This window comes from Epinephelus moara, chromosome 5 (assembly GCF_006386435.1).
Source record: "Epinephelus moara isolate mb chromosome 5, YSFRI_EMoa_1.0, whole genome shotgun sequence".
Classification (NCBI taxonomy): domain Eukaryota; kingdom Metazoa; phylum Chordata; class Actinopteri; order Perciformes; family Serranidae; genus Epinephelus; species Epinephelus moara.
In genome coordinates, this window is record NC_065510.1 from 1,619,413 (window position 1) to 1,637,037 (window position 17,625).

The following is a 17,625-nucleotide window of genomic DNA, read 5'->3' on the forward strand; positions in this document are numbered from 1 at the left end:
GAAAAAAGGACAACAAACTGAACAAAGATAGGTAGAAACATAAACATAAAACTATAATGTAAATACAGTAGGTGAAAAAATAGATATGTATTTAATTATATATATACAGCAACAATGAAAATCAATGTCTGTATACAAGTCAAAGTGTTAAACATGAATACAATCATAGAAGGGTGCAGAGGGCTGAAATGAATATGGAATGATCAATGCTATAGGTTAGTCTATATATGAAATGGGTGGATATATACAATATGCATGTATACATCTATATACAGTTAATACACTATGCTAAGATTATATTTAAAATGATAATATGTGCATGTAACAAAATGTCTGTGTAGTCTGTTCAAAGCATAAAATATAGGCTTTGTCTCTGGTTGTTTTGGAGTACAGTGTTTCTTAGCGCCTACCAGAGGGGAAGAGTGGAAACAGCTTATTTTCAGGGTGTGATGGTTCAGCAGTGATGTTTCCCGACTCTGAAAGTGTATAAGTCCTGTTTTGAGGGCATTAATGATTTTATTGCAGTCCTGACTGGCTGCTGTAGTCTGTTCCTGATCCAAACAGTGATAGATGTGCAGACAACAGACTGGATTATTACGGAGAAGAGCTGTGGCAGCCGCTCCTGAGGCAGGTTGAACTTCCTGAGCTGGTGCAGGAAGTACATCCTTTGCTGGGGCCTATGTTGAACATACACTTTAGGCCCTGGCTGGTGGATCCCAGAGACCTGAAGGCTTTCACGGCAGACACAGTGCTGTTCAGTATGATGAGGAGGGACAATGTTTGGGAGGCTCCTCCTGAAGTCCCATGTCATCTCCACAGTTTTCAGATTGTTCAGTTCCAGTTTGTTCTGACCACACTGGAGGGTCAGCTGCACAACCTCCCATCTGTACGCAGACTCATCAGGCCAATGACTGCTGTGATGTCAGCAAATTGCAACAGAGGGGTCTTAAGCGGTGCAAAGGTTGGTGTAGACTAGAGGGAGAATAGCAGTGGGGAGAGCAAAGGGACTCTAGTAGATGTGATTTTGATGACCTTATTAATGCTTGTGCAGCTTGATGAAGACTCAGCAGGGCCACAGTGGTCTGCAGCTACACAACATATAGAAGTATGTAACAGCTCTATACAATGCACTGTATGTATGTAACTTACTTTACCTAGTCCCCTAGGTGCTAATGCTACTTTCACTTAAGTAACAGTAGCACTGCGACACGCTGAAGATACGCCATTACAAGTTAAAATCCTGCATTTATAATTTGCTAAAGGATTGGCAGTAAAACGCACTTTATGTATCAGAAGAAAAGTGGTAGTGGTAGTAGTAACACGTGAATATAGCTTTCAAATAAATGTTGGGGAGTTAAAAGTGCACCTTACCTCTCACTCCTGCTAAAAACCATTAAATGTAACTGAGACTTGAACCCACAATTTCGAGCAGTCGCGTAAAGATCAAGACCGTAAGTGTGATGTGTAATGCTTGAGCAGCTTGATGAAGATGATTATTACTGCCTACAAGTTGTATTTTAGCCCATGTTCACTCTTAAACCCCAGTGACTGGTAAGATGTAGCTTATACACAATATACAAAACACAAACACCACTGAAAATGCACATCATGTAAATAAGATTACACAATGTACACACTGTGAGGATTATAAGATATCAGAATAATCCAGTAGGTCTTATGATCTTATCTGTGCTTTACATAAACACTGTGTGATAAGCAGGAGGTGTTTCAGATAAGCCTGTGAGTGTGTTATCAGAAGCATCAGAGAGGGGTATAGAGTGTAAAATCAGTTCCTGTGATCTGCCACAAGAGGTCAGTGTGACCGAGCAGAAGAATGTGCAGAGTCAGAATGATTATATGTGAAAACATGCTTCATCAGCATGACTTTCAAAAAGATAAATTTCCCCCTCATTTCACAGTTTCCTACAGAGTCATACGACCATATTAAGACACTGCAATAGCTAACCTTATCCAGTTTGATAGGGCAGGTTTCAGGTTATAATATAATACTGCGAATGTGCTGAAGAACTTCCTGCCTGCATGTTAAAAATAATTGTAGCATGAAAGAAAGTAAAAGGTTACATCATTTTCTTTTTCTCCCAGTTCACAATGTTACAATTACAGTTACAATGTAAAAATAGCCAGATGTTCAACACTTAAGTTCATCTGCAATATTAGCAGAAAAGCCTCATAGAAATTATTAAAAAGGGCCGTCACCGTGGTGCAGGGGTCAGCACCATCACCTAGCTGTGTCAGCGTGGGTTTCCTCCAGGTGCTCCAGCTTCCTCCCACAGTCCAAAGACATGCAGGTTAATTGGTGACTCTAAATTGTCCGTAGGTGTGAATGTGAGTGTGAATGGTTGTCTGTCTCTGTGTGTCAGCCCTGTGATAGTCTGGTGACCTGTCCAGGGTGTACCCTGCCTCTCACCCAATGTCAGCTGGGATAGGAGGCTCAAGGTGCCCCCAAACCCCCACAACCCTTAACAGGATAAACAGTTAGGGATAATGAATGAACCTAAAATCTTTGAGGTAAAAGTTCTTGTAACGCAGGATGGCCCATTTCAGCAGGTCGCTATACTACAAAGTAAAGAGTAATATGTATAAGCAGGGGCGTAAATATAGACAGTGCAGGAAGTGCAATGGCACTGGGGCCCTTGGGGTGGAGGGGCCCGTGGAGAGACCAGGCCTTTGCAAGTGATTCAGATTAACACTTTGGAAACATACCTATATATATCTATACATGTCCTCAAAAAAGGCAAACCCATCTGCATCATGGTTTTCTTTTTTCTTTTTCTTTTTTTGCTCTTTTTAAATAGTCAGTAAATATCTAAAACACAATTATATGTTTTTCTATATAGGCTATAAAATCCATAAACATACATATAAATAATATTAAAAAAAACTATAAAACTATAAAAAAAAAAAAGATCTAATTAAATAGAAAATTTCTTACTTTCTTTGATGTTATTGTCATTGACATGCATTGATGATTGCTGGGTAATATGTATGTTGATGTTGTCCAGTGTCAAGTCTCTGTTTGTGTCAAGACAATATATGCACTGTAGTGTGCACTGGTGCCCATTGTAACTTCCTTTCACCACTGCATATGAATAACAACATAAGTAAAAGTACAATATGCATTTGTAATGTACAGAAGTAAAAGCAGCCTACAAATTATATTTAAAAAAAGAAAAGAAAAACATGCATGTACATGCACCTTAAATCATACTTAAGTTCAGTACTTGGTACTTTCCACCACTGTGCCACAGTGTAGAAATACTCAAGCACACCCCCAGAATTTTTTCATAAAGTTGGGCAGATAGGGCCACTGGAATCTTGGGGTGGAACGCTAGAAACACAAACCATAACTGAATTTCAGGAGTTCTACTATGCTGTTGCAGCATATGGGCTTGATGAAAACTACAACAATTGTATCAAGGTGGTCTTGTGCTTGAATAAAAGTCCTTACTTTCCACCACTGCTTTGCACACACATACAGGTAGCTGTGTGTGGACTCAGTAGGTGGTTAATGCCTCTTTATTGTGTCTCTACTGTTTGGAAACTTTGTACAAACATCCAGGTGTGTTTTTCCCCTCTCTCTCCGTCTGTCTGTCTCTTTGTGTCTGTCTGTCTCTCTCTACCTCTCTGTTTCTCTCTATGTTTGATCCAAAGTGTTTGATGAATAGCCTCAGCTTCACTGCTGTATAGCCTCCACTTTCAGCCCTCCTGTAGCTAAAGTAGCATGTTTTTGTGCCAGTGAAGTGTGACTGTCTGACACATGCGCACACACACACACACACACACACACACACACACACGTAACGCTCATTTCCTGTGAGTAAAAACAGTTACTCAAATTGGCACCCTAACATATTTTCTCCCAGCTGAGGCCAAACTACACTCACCTTTCCTTTCAATATTGTCTAAAATGCCAAATGGATTTTCAGGTGGACAGCAGCACGGAAACACACACACACACACACACACACACACACACACACACACACGGTACTTCACACATCACACAATGCTCCCCCTGCTCCCCTCTCACTCTGTCATTGCCAGAGATGATGAGGCCTCCTCCTCTCCTCCACTTTTTCCTTTCCCTCTCCAGAAACACTCTGGTGAACCTTCAACAGTGTTGAATTTCAAAGGGGCGAGGGGCTAATGCTCCTGGATGAAGCTGATTGAGTCAATTTGTCGACATGATGGACGTTTTGTGGCCTCGGCTCCTGCTCTCCTGCTGACTGCAGGCTACAGGGCTGACAGGTTTGTCAGATATTTTTCAGCAGTGTTATTGCTCAGTGAGCGGCGGAGGGGAACATCCAAATCTTAATTGATAAGAAAATGTGAATTTGATAAGAATGTGAGTCTGAGTTAAGTTTGTTTCTGCCAAGTGCAGTTACAATTCACCTACTGAGAAAGTGTATGGTGTTAACATGAGTCCATGAGTCATTAGCTGTTTCAGAAACACAAAGGGCATACATTTCAAATGTTTGGTTCACCCACATAAAAAATAAACCAGCAGTTTGGTTTGGTTTTATCTGTGTAGATCTTGAAAGGGCTTTGTGCGTTAACCCAACTCCTGGCTCAGTCCTGTCTCACTCCGAAGTCATCAAAATTAGGCGCTTGGGCAGTGACTTGCAGTGTCAGAAACCAATGAAATAAGGCGTCCTTTATCCTCGGCATGATTCGCAGCTGGTTGCCATTATAGTTTAATGGCGCTCAGTGGCATCAGAAGGAAACACAGCAGGACAAGGACAAAAGTTAAGGCTGTGAAAGTCCGACTGGGGCAGGCTGGACGGGTGGTGTATGGGTTCAACAAACAGTGACTTTCACCCAAGAGAGCTGTGTTCGTGTCCCGTAAGATTCTAAAGCCAAACCCTGTTCTTTTTTCCTAAACCTAACCACGTGTGTTTGTTGTTGAAGGAAAAAAAAACGTCACTTTGGTGTGTTGTATCGACGTTTATTTTGAAAGAGGCAGAACTTGACACGGTGTCCCAGAACGTCAACAACCAACACAACCAGTGTACTTTGCATGTGTGGACGTGGAAAGTCCATGACCAAACGTCAATATGTGACGAGGTCGGAATGAGAATGTGTTGCTAAATCACACACACACACTGGACCTTTAACTCACCATCACCTCTGTGTGCAGCAATTCAGTGAACTCCCTCTCTCCCAAGTTCAACCCTGTGTACAAGCCCCACAGAGGAAGTCCTCTTAGTCAAAGCACAAACACCTGCTGCCCTCTGCCCACAGTCTGCAAATAAAGTGTTAAAACAGGAGAAATCACACCCTGAATTCAAGCAGTCATCCTAACTATAATCTGTATGTGGACACAGCAAGTTAACACAGATGAAGCTTTGATACACACATGATACATTAACACTGAAAATTGGTTTACCCTCAACTAGAACATTAGAATTCCCCACTGTACATGAATGCATCATGGTATGCAGGAGTTGTTGAAAACCAAAAACCATCCACACGAGGCAATGATAATAATAATTAGTGAAAAGCAACCAGTCAGATAATCTGATTTCCTCCAGCAGTTGTTACAGCTGCTTGTTCTCAGTCAACACCCGTTATCCTGCACCAAGGCCCTCTGTGTGTGTGTGTGTGTGTGTGTGTGTGTGTGTGTGTGTGGGTGTGTGACAAGGACATATAGGGGGCAAAGCACCTGCATAGAGACTCTCATACTGTTCCCATCCCTCCAACACCAACGCACACACACACACACACACACACACACACACACACACACACATACACACCACCTCCCGCCAAAACTAACATTCAAGCTTCAGATGTTTTCATTCCTCTCCATGTTTCATGTGTGAACCATCTGAGGAATGGGGAGAAAACTTTGTGTGTGTGTGTGTGTGTGTGTGAGTGACACACCAAATGGACTTCAAAGAACTGGTGGCAATGAAAGGCACTGAATTGAATTGAATTGCCTCATGTTGCCTGTGTCTCAGCCAAACAAAGTTGTACATGCACACCGCAAAGACTACAGCTGACGACCAGCTAGCATGTATATTCTGTGCCTGCATTAGAGGAAAAAACTCTCCACACCAGCAGATGACGGTAGTCTATATTCGTCATTCAAAAAGGGAAACAAGGGGACTGTCTTGATGCTAGTTAGCCAGTTAGCACATTAGCAACACAATCCGATGTAACATAAACCGTCATGGTTTCTGCTAAAGAGCTCAAAGGATAAAGAAAAATAATCTTACCTTATATAACAGGTTTGTTTAGACCTCACTCCTTCTTGACTTTAGCTTTTGTTTACTTTCCTCACTTCTGTTTCTCTTCATGTGTGCTGAGCTCAACTGCCAATCAGAGTGATTTCATTCACAGACGAGCTCCGCCGTTGCCAATATAACACGCTGAATCAGCCAAAATAAAGCTAAGGGACCAACGAGGGACAACGATGCAGGACACACCACACTAACTAGGGCGACAGATGCTCACTGACTCCCCAACTTTGACCAACAGCCAACCATCGGCTTGGTGTGTCAGAGCCTTAAGGGTAAGGTTAGGTTAAGGGTAAGGTTAGTGTAATGTAAATCAGTGTACTGTGATGGAAACACCACTGTGTTTGTGTATTTATCTCATATATGGAAAAGTAAAGAAGGGATCTGGTGTTTCCTTTCATACGCATCAGTCTCTGTACGTCTGTATTAAGCTCTGAGCCTGTAGAGAGCATTCAGCACCTATAGGGGAGGTCTGGACACAGTGGTGTCAGTGGGTGGATGGGAAGAGGGGGGTCAGGGGTGATTCATTGTCAGGTCAGTAATTATCAGATTTGCCGAGGCCCCAGCAGGAACGGGTCACACACATACACACATACATGTACACACGCACCTTAACCAGCCCCGGGGCCAGCCGCGGCAAGGCTGAGAGAGGAGAGCCGTCAGTGGGACGAGTTGACAGGCCGACCCCCAGGGGGAGACGATAGCCAGCGCCACTCTGACAGCTGCTTAGTGGGAGATTCTGCCTGCTCATGCTCAGAAAAACACATGCAAACACACACTCTGACAAGCTCTGACACACATATGAAGAATCACACAGGAATGCATTTACACATCTTTATATAAACATATGCGGTGTAACAAATGCACACAGAAATGCCCATAAAAACACACATGTATACACTCAGCAGATGTAGAGTACAAACAGAGAGGTTACAGTGACTCTGATACGAACAAGCAAAGAAGAGAATGATCAGCGTGGAGAGACATCACCTCTCAGACAGTCTCAACGGATACTACTTGTACTACTGCACTGCTAGTTTTACTACTATAACAAACTAAAGATGTGTACTAAGATGGTGCCCCATTCGTTCCAATGAAAAAGTTCTTGGAGCTTTTCAACTCCCTTTCCATATTTATCCGACAAAAATAATTTTCTCCTCAGAACCCTGCATTTGAGACTTGAAATATGCAGGGCAAAGTACGTAATTATGTGACCTGCAATTTTCATCATGGACATTCATTTCCCTTCTACTTGCTGTTTATCAGTGTAGATTGTTTTGGTGTGAGTTGCTGGAGATATCGGCTGCAGAGATGTCTGCTGTCTCTCCAGTGTAATGGAACTAGATGGCACTCGGCTTGTCTGTCTGTCTTTACGGATTCATCAGCCTCATACGCCTCAGCAGTCATCAGCCACCTCTACCACCAGTGTCTGGACTCCATGGGGGGATTTATCCTGCTGCCGCTCAGATGTGCCTCGATCACAAAATATCTCCCTTTGGTGCAATGGCGGAGGTGTGGGGTGGCAGGGGGTGGCCGTGTCCACCTCACGCTGAATCCTGGCCACCCTATTGGCCACCCTGGCCTGACCCCAACCACCGCATTGCAGCCGTCGCTAGTTTTTGCCGTGCGGAACCTTTCCTGCACTGCGACGGCACTACCGGACACTTTAGATGCACGCACATCCTGTGTTTTGGATATTTGGCGCCAAGGTGCGACCAGACAAAGATGGTACCGCTATTAAACAAAAAGAAGAGAAGACAAAGACGGTGGATAACGTAGTAATCCAGTATCGGTGGACCAGAGCACACCCATAGGCCAGTCACCACTGAGTGCCGGCGGCGCTGTCCAAACGCGACCGAACACATGCGACCGAACAACAGATAATAACAGGTAAGCTATAATATCAGTGGGGAGATTCGCGTTTCGACTAACAAGCTAACGTTAACTAACAGGAAAAGATAGCAAAAAGTAAGCATTGGCTAACTTCTTTATGCATCGGTGAACTCATCCTTAAACTGTTAAGTAACCTACATGAGGCAAAAATCTCAATTTGTTCCTTGTTAGATCCTTATGTTGGCCCATTTTGCTGGCCATTATTCATATGTTTATGTGTGTGTATATAGCTTGATCAGGCTATAATAAAAACAACTGTTTTTCAAATTATGTCTGTGTATTCCTGATGATACATCGAGAGAATGAGCTCATAGTGATCACTACAAGCTGAGCTGAACATCTCCGAGTCCTCTGAGCACAGTACGCAGTACAGTTGTCTGTATATTGTGCTACATTTGTATAGTGTAAGCATCTTTGTTGCTTTACTTGCAGGAATAAGAAAAAAAGTTAGATACACTGAATATTATTTGATCTTTTCCACCATTACCTGCATTCCTAATATTGTGGAGGTGTGTGGTTTAGGTGCCCTAAATTTTCTAGTGAGACATTGCCACCCCAAAATGATCACATAACCAACCTGGCCACCCCACAGAAAATTTTCTGGCTCCACCACTGATCTGGTGGCGAAGCACCGAGGACTTCTGTTAAATCTTAATCAGCACAAATCATCTATTAAATTGTACACTCATATTCTGTATTAAATATTATCTTTATTCTTCTCTCTCCCTCTCTCTCTCTCTCCTGAATGAACTGGTTTTACTATTTGTTGGTCTTGAACAGTGGTCAGCAGCTTGGCAGCTGTCTTGTCTGCCCCTCTTCCTGAGGAACTCAGCTTGTATACATGTTATATGATCTGCATCACTTTAAAAACATTGATATGATACGTATGAAACCTTCAAATACAACATATTTATGACTCGCAGAAACGTAGAACGCCAAAATGTTCCTCTGATGGCTGCTGAATTTTCACCAGAATTATCTTATTTTGCTATGAAAGAAAAATTAACATCATGAAAATAATATTAACGATGCTAAAATCACATACAATTTCTACACAAAGAGATTTTTAGTCAAGCTTAATTTGCGTTGTTAAATATGGATAAAGGTTTGGGGCAAGTAGTCCTGCTTACTTAGTGTAGAAGTCCATGTATGAGTTGGCAGTCTGAAAAGGCATCCGAGGTGCTCTGGCTGTGGTTTAAAATCAAGCTGGGGGCACTGACTATGTAGTCTTATCCTTCCTGGTTGAGGTCCAGCTGTGACACTGCATTTCCCATCCCTCTCCTCCCTTATTTCCTGTCAGCTCTCTACAGTCCACTCTCCAATACAAGCATCAACAAAAAACTATATAACAGCCTCTGCTGAAGTAAAAATACTAACTGACACATCAGTGAAAGAGACAAAGCTCTTCCTAACATTATTTTTAAAGGGAGCCTCTCCACAGGGCCTCTGAGTGTCCCTGGAAGCCTCATTGGTCCTCACCTCTGGACTGCCTCTGTGTCTCTGTGGACGTGCCGCCATTGACAGTTAATGGCGTGTGGTTTGTCAGTGAGCAATGGTCTCATTTCCTCCTCTGTCAAATGTGTGTGCACAACAACTTGTCAACACGGTAATTTACACTGCTAAGCCGAGATCAAGACCTTACTGAAAGTTTAGGTTGTGGCTCGTGTGTGTGGGTGTCTGTGTGTACTGTATGTGTCAGTACATTCTCTGCCTTCTTGTCTGTGTTGAGTCTGGGTGATCTCTGACAGGAAGTGATCCGTGCCGCTGCGTACACATCAACAAACAGGACCTGGATCTGTGAGGAGGCGGTGGAGGAGGAGGAGGAGGTGGACAGGGTCAGAAGTCAAAGTGGGAGGGGACTGTTGACTGACGGCCTTTAGCAGCAGCATGTCTGCTGTTTGTTTGACCAGAGGCCTGTCCTGTCATCAGGGCTCACCCCGACAGCAGAGAGGAGACAAGACGGGAAGAGGAGCGCTTGAAGACAGCACAGAGAGCGAAGCTAGTGGTGGTGGTTTGAGGCAAAAGAAGTGGTTAATTGAAGGATGCCAGTTTGAATCTGCTGACAGACAACAATACTTAAATCAGGCATATTTAATAATCTCTTCGAATGTTTGTTCAGGGAAGCTCTCATCCTCATTCTGTCCACTTTCCATTAACTAATTAGCCGTACTGGTTACCTGCTGCTTCCTCTCTGCTGTCTAAGAGCTGCTCCAGTCCACCTGCTTCCCACCAAAAACATGAAGAAGCTCTCCAGCTCTGCAGCGGGCAGCAAGATCCTGAAGCAGGACAGGACTATAGTGTTGATCAGGTTCTTCGTCAGATTTTAAACACCAGGAACAAGATATGAAAAGCAATATCAAGCACTTTAAAATACTTTAAAGTACCGAAAGTGCATTTTTAAAGTGAGAGTGATATTCTTCGCCAACAGTAAATATTTGCTGTGAAGTCACAGTATCTCTGCAGTGAAGCCAGACCAGATGCCAGTCTTTGAGTCACTGAACACACGGCCAAAACTCGTCCGCAGCGACTGGTATCCCTGAACTGTCCAATGGGCGGCGTCAACACTCGGCTGAATGATGGCCTCATTGTTGCCATCCCAACCGGTTGCTGTCAAGGTTACTGGACTGCAAGATGGCCCGACTCAGGGAACAGTCAGCTCCTATTTTTGGGTCTTCAGGGCCACTTTCTTGGAGGAACTGACAAGGCCTCGCCAGCAGCTGATGGGAACTGGATCGTGTGTGTGTATGTGTGTGTGTGTGTGTGTGTGTGTGGGGGGGGGGGGCTATGTTTATCCTGAACTTGGCATGAAAAACTGAGACACTGCAAAAGCACCCAACACCAGCGTCAACAGGATTCTGCAGATTCTGTCCACTAGAGGGCGTCTCCATTTAAAACTCAGCAGGAGAAGGCATTCATAGGGGGAACATAAAATCCTCTCACACTTCAACATGTATGACAAAGAGTCAGAACAGAACAGAAGCTGAAGATGATCCTTCCTACCACTACTGATGAAGATGCAGATAAAATCCTGCAGCAGGTGAAGTCTGTATCATGGCAGGAAGAGGGCAACTCCAGCATCAGTCCACAGGAGCATTACAAGTCATCAGTATAACACACGTCAGAGCATTTTTTTCATGTAAAATTTAAATCAGTATATAATGAACACTAAAGCACAAAAGAGATACATATTTTGTCCAATGAAAGAAAAACACAAACATACAATAAACAAATGAAAAAAGTAAGAAAATGAAAAGTAAGAATTCATGCAGCTCTCCAACAAGCATAAGATAAGATGCAGTTGTAATGCAAAGTAGGGATGGGTGCAAATATAAATAATAATTTTTAAAAAATATATACATAAAGCACTTTTTAAAACAGATATACAGAGTGTAAATATAAAAATATAAAATAACAATAAGGTGCAAATCCAAAATATACAGAATATATGCAAAGCCAAAAACAGTAAGGATCTTGCTGAGTTGCAAATATGTGTGTCCAGTATCAAATCTAAAGTACAGGTAAGTGTAAGTGTTCACAGTTACGTCCATGATATTGCACATTATGTCCCATCACCTTTGCAAAACTTGTGAATAACTTTTAAATGTAGTCACTGAATAATTTTAGACCATTCCTGAGACAGATGTTAAAAGAGGGGACATGTATGGCAAGACGTAGAAGATTCAAAACAGAAGATAAGAAAGAAAAGATTAACTAGATCCCTATATATCCAAAGACACCAAACATCTCCAGCTGATTTTGGGGGAATAATTATAATAAAATGATGTATAAGACATATGGAATATTTTCATTCGATGGAAAAGTGCAGTTTTAACTCATTCCAAACCCAGTTATGTTCCAAACACAAAAACAATATCATAATGGGGATGCAGCCTTTGTCAATGACGCCCCAAAGCCATGGAACACACTATCTATAGATAGATATCAGGGAAGCTAGCTCGCTAAATATTTTAAAAAGAAAGCTAAAAACATATCTGTTCAGTTTAGTCTTTAACTAGCTCTGACTCTCCTGATACAGGTCTGAAACTCTTTCTATTTATGCTTTTTATTCCTACTTGGCTGCAACTCTTTTAAAATCTTACTTGATTTTATGATTTATAGTTTTATAACTCTATGAATCAGTACATGTTTTAAACTGTTTTAAATGTCCTTTTATATTGACATTACTCACAAAATAAACTATGATACTTCATTTTCTGTTATTTTTTTCAGTCCATTCCAGTGGAACCATAATCTGAAAGCAGAAATCACCTAATAGTAAAAATGACAATAAATGATTTTAACACACCTTTTTTAAACCAAAAAACATGAATGTATTTATTTTTCCTAAATTGCTAACCCATATCAATGAATAAAGTCATGCTTTAACCCACATTGCATATATATATATATATATATATTGTATTTGTCATCATAACTCAAAATATCCTTAATTTCTTCAGTATCAGTAAAACAGTTGTTCAAAACCTCCTGACACAAATATTCTGTGCACATCATCAACAGGAGGTATTATAAGTTCATTTTATCATTATCCCGTCCATTCCAATGAATATTTTTGAAAATTCCTGGGTAAAAGCTATAAATTTCATAAGCTATAAATGATTCTTTGACATGTATAAGTGATAAAACAGCTCATGTTTACTTTAAAAACAGCTTAAACACAAATTATGAAACAAAGTTAAAAATAATTTGACTTTTGTTCTGTTTTATCTTTTCTTCTTCTTTCCAATGAAATGATTAAATATAAATGTATACTGTTGGTATCGATGCCATAATTAAATGAATTTGCCTGTATAACTCTTGTTTAGGTATACATGAATGTATAATTTTAATAGCATGACTCATGCAGGGTTTTTACGTGACTGTATGTATTAGTTTTATGTCTGTTTGTATTTTGTATTATGTTTTTGTCCATTATATTTATGTCTGTTATGTTTTGTGTCTTTTATGAACCCCAGGAAGACTAGTGGTCACCAAGGCGTCAGCTACTGGGGATTTATTTAATAAACAATAAACAATGAACTTTATTAACCATCTGTGTTGGGCAGTAAAAAGTAATATTATTACTGTAGCACGTTACAGTAATAATATTACTTTTTCCAGTGACAAGAAGTGTAACTAATATTATTACAGTTACCCCCAAAACCAAACAACTTGTTAAAGGTGACTTTTGTTATGACATCACTACTGACTTAAAATACAACATCACATCAGCGGACTCACTTTTGTAATCGTTGCGCTGCACAGGCATGTCACAAATCAGCAAACTGGTTTTGAAGATGGAAACTCTTACTTCAGCGGCTAGAATCAATCCCATTACTTTGATTTTGCCGGGGGGGGGAAAGATGACAAGAACACTGTTGCTGCAGGTAGATGTGCTAAAGCTCTTTCCACTGCAAAAAAAAAAAAAAAAACACCCTCAAACCTCTGCTCTGAAACACTTCGGCTACTAAAACCGACAGCACGACAACGTAAAGCTCCAGGAAATACACCCCACCAAAGATGAGCCCTCTGCGGCCGCAGAGCCTCGAGAAAATACTGATCACAGGTAACTGAAAACCCCCAGGTAAAAAAAAGCTATCTAGCCTTAGCTACACTCACTGGTGATTACCCTGACATTCACATCGAGGCACACATCTGAATTTTGGGGAGATATGCAATTACTGGTGTAACAGAAAAGTACTATCATGTTGGCAGGGAGTAATAAGTAAAGTAATATTATTATTCTTGAAAAGAGTAACAAGTAATGAGTGGTACATTACATTTTTAGAGTAAAGAGCCCATCACTGTTAACCATGTGCTTCCTCCTTGCCTCATGGTCGGCCATGCTTGTTCCAAAGGGGGCGTGGCTCTACTGCAGTCCACTTTTGATGATGTGGAACACTGTGATTGGCTCATAGACATCTGATCCAATAAGTTTGTGCATTTGGTTGAAGTCAGATGACAGTAATCATATAAAGTTATGTTCCTTGGAAAGAGTGGGGGATATAAACGGGTTAAAGAACTTGAATATTTGAATATCAAATAGCTTCATGAAGAGCTGGAACAAGCTGATACACAATATGTCATATTAATAGAGTAGGGAAACTTAACCTGTGTGTGTTTTCTGTGTAGAAACCACATGAAGATGGCAAACTGTAAGTGGGCACCACAAACTGGGACCAGTTCCAGTATGTGGGGAGTGACGGTGTCCTGCTGGTGTCAGTTTTTTACCACAGTTGTTGGTGAGTGTTGTGTTTTGCCTCAGAGACCTTGGAGCCTGCTGTGCTGCATCCGCAGGCAGGGCTGCAGCTGCAAATATCTGTGTGCCATCATCAGTATGTGTGTGTGTTTATGTGGGACACATTGGCCCCATATATTTTTATGTGTAGTTTACTGTCCCCAAACATTTTTGAGAAAAGCATTTTCTGGTCCAAAAAAACGCAGCGTCCAGGCCCAAAGCTCGGCTCTGCGGCTCTTTATTTACAGAGTTGGCGTGTGATGGAGGAGCCGCACGGTCTCTCCCAATAACAGATTGTCATTTTGACGGCGACGCCACAGGGGGAGAGAGCAACAGCCTGAGTCCATCCCTCTGAAACACTGTTTACTCCCTGCGAGGTCACAAGGCCGCATCAGAGCACAGGGACACACACAAACACGAATTCACCGACACACACTCACATAAAAACTTTATATTATCTATATGCAGATTCATCACCACGTTTTGTGTTGAATGCTTCTTATTAAATAACACAGATTTAAAGCTTCTAACCTTCTGAATTAATCAAGTAAACCAGGCTTAAAAGAAAGGAAATATAAATGATCAATCATCATTGGTTGTCTCAGCTCATTATTCTGTGTATTTCAGCGCGCAGCAGTGAGGATACATGGGAGTTTTAAAGTGCCACTGCAGCACAATCAATCAAAAACAACATGGAGTCTATAGATAGATTTGTATAAACGTACTGTCATTAGAACATGCAGATACACACACATATACACAACAAGACAACTTCCTTTCACATGAGTTATAGCTACTCCACAATAGCTCCAATAATAGTTTCCCATCTCTGTGCTGATGACAGCAGCGACCCCTCCCTGACCTTCGATGCTGGTCACAGGGGCGCTTGACATAGCTTCTGGTTTCATTCATACCAACGAGGCAGTAAACATATGGAGTATTAGGGAGGTTTAAAACCGGACGGGACAGAGTTTGTCCAGCAGAGACGCTGCAGGACGCCACCTGTTTGAACAAGAAAAGAAGAAAGAGGGATTTATATCTGAGATAAATCACGCGGGAAAACATTTCAGCATTATAAAGGTGGGGAAGATGTTCATGCAATGACTTACAGTCACAACAAACCCTGCTTAAGTATAAAGCCAACGTTAAAGGAAAGATTTTTTTTTTAAGTATGAAAAGCAATGCAACAGAACCGGAGTTACTGGGCCCTGTCTAAATGTGTTTTGGGCATGACATGAATTCAACCAATCAGAGTCCATCCATCCATCCATTTTCATCTGCTTATCCGAGGCCGGGTCGTTGCGCAGCAGGCCAAGCAAAGCACCCCAGATGTCCCTCTCCTCAGCAACGCTTTCCAGCTCCTCCTGGGGGACCCCGAGGTGTTCCCAGGCCAGATGAGATATGTAATCCCTCCAGTGTGTTCTGGGTCTGCCCGGAGCCTCCTACCAGTGGGACGTGCCTGAAAATACCTCTAACAAGAGGTGCCGAGGACGCATCCTGATCAGATGCCTGAACCACCTCAACTGACCCCTTTCGACGCAAAGGAGCAGCGGCTCTACTCCGAGCTCCCTCCAGATGTCCAAGCTCCTCCCCCTATCTCTAAGGCTGAGCCCAGACACTCCACGGACGAAACTCAATTCTGCTGCTTGTATCCGCGATTTCATTCTTTTGGTCACTACCCAGAGCTCATGACCATAGGTGAGGGTTGGGACGTAGATGGACCAGTAAATCAAAAGCTTTGCCTTGTGGCTCAGCTCCCTCTTCACCACGACAGTCCGGCGCAGCGCTCGCATCATCGCAATAGCTGCACCAAACCGCCGATCCATTTCACGCTCCATTCTACCCTCACTCAGAAACAAGACCCTGAGATACTTGAACTCCCTTGCTTGAGGCAGTAACCCTCCCCCAACCCAGAGAGGGCAAACCACCGGTTTCCGGCAGAGAATCATGACCTCAGATTTGGAGGTGCTGACTCTTATCACAACCGCTTCGCACTCGTCTGCAAACTGCCCCAGTGCATGCATATTTATAAGCAACCTAATATTTTGTTGTGATAACCATATAATAGAGGAGTGTCATTAAACATGTTGCTGCTACATAAACAAATCAAATGGTTTTAAGCCACTAAATAGTTCAGTCTGTCAACATCACTGGTATTTATTCATCATGTCCCAAAACAAACCTCAGATTTCCTCACTGCTTCTCTGCTTACCACACAATATTCAGCCAGTAAATAAAGTTCGGAGCTTAGTGTTTTTCTTTATGCTCGGTCCAATGTGGATTTTCCATTAAGATATCCACTGACAGAGATGGTGCATCAGGGATTAACGTTCTTTGTGGAATAAAAGGTGACAAACTGGGAACTGAACTCATCCTCTGTAAAGACACTTGATTCACCACAAACACTGTTCTGCCTTCAAAAGCCTGATCTGAAACCACAGGTGGAAATCACCCAGACTGAGCTTTACTTTTATCCATCGTGCTGTAAACCTGCAGTGAAACAGAGAATCTTTAAGTTTTCTGTGTGTTTGTCTTCTTCTCTTGCATTGTGCTAAATAGTTTTTTTAAAAACAGTTCTTATGTTTCGTTGCCTATAGAGAGAGCAGACTCAGTATCAATCTATTCTACAATAAAGTGATATATTTACCTTACATAAACTATAAAAAATATTTAACCGAATGAATACTTTGTCATTTTATTTGGTAGTTTTGTCATATACAGATTTGCGCTGATGATTGCTGGGTAATATGTACTGTATGTGGATGTTGTCCAGTGTCAAGCAGTAGCTAGTTTAGACTTAAGACTTTCCTCTTTGATAAAGCTTATAGTTAGGGCTGGCTCAGGCTTGCCTTGTACCNTGATGATTGCTGGGTAATATGTACTGTATGTGGATGTTGTCCAGTGTCAAGCAGTAGCTAGTTTAGACTTAAGACTCTCTCTCTCTCTCTCTCTCTCTCTCTCTCTCTCTCATGTCCTGTTACTGCATCTTGCTAACTCGGCCATACTGCATGTCAATAACTCGGCTTCTTCTCCGGAGCCTTTGTGCTCCACTGTCTCTCAGATTAACTCATATCGCAGCGGTGCCTGGACAGTGTGACGTTTGTGGTTGTGCTGCTGCTGTGGTCCTGCCAGATGCCTCCTGCTGCTGCTGTTTTCATTAGTCATTAGTCATACTTCTACTGTTATTATACACATATGATTATTGTCACACATGTATACTGCCAGATATTAATA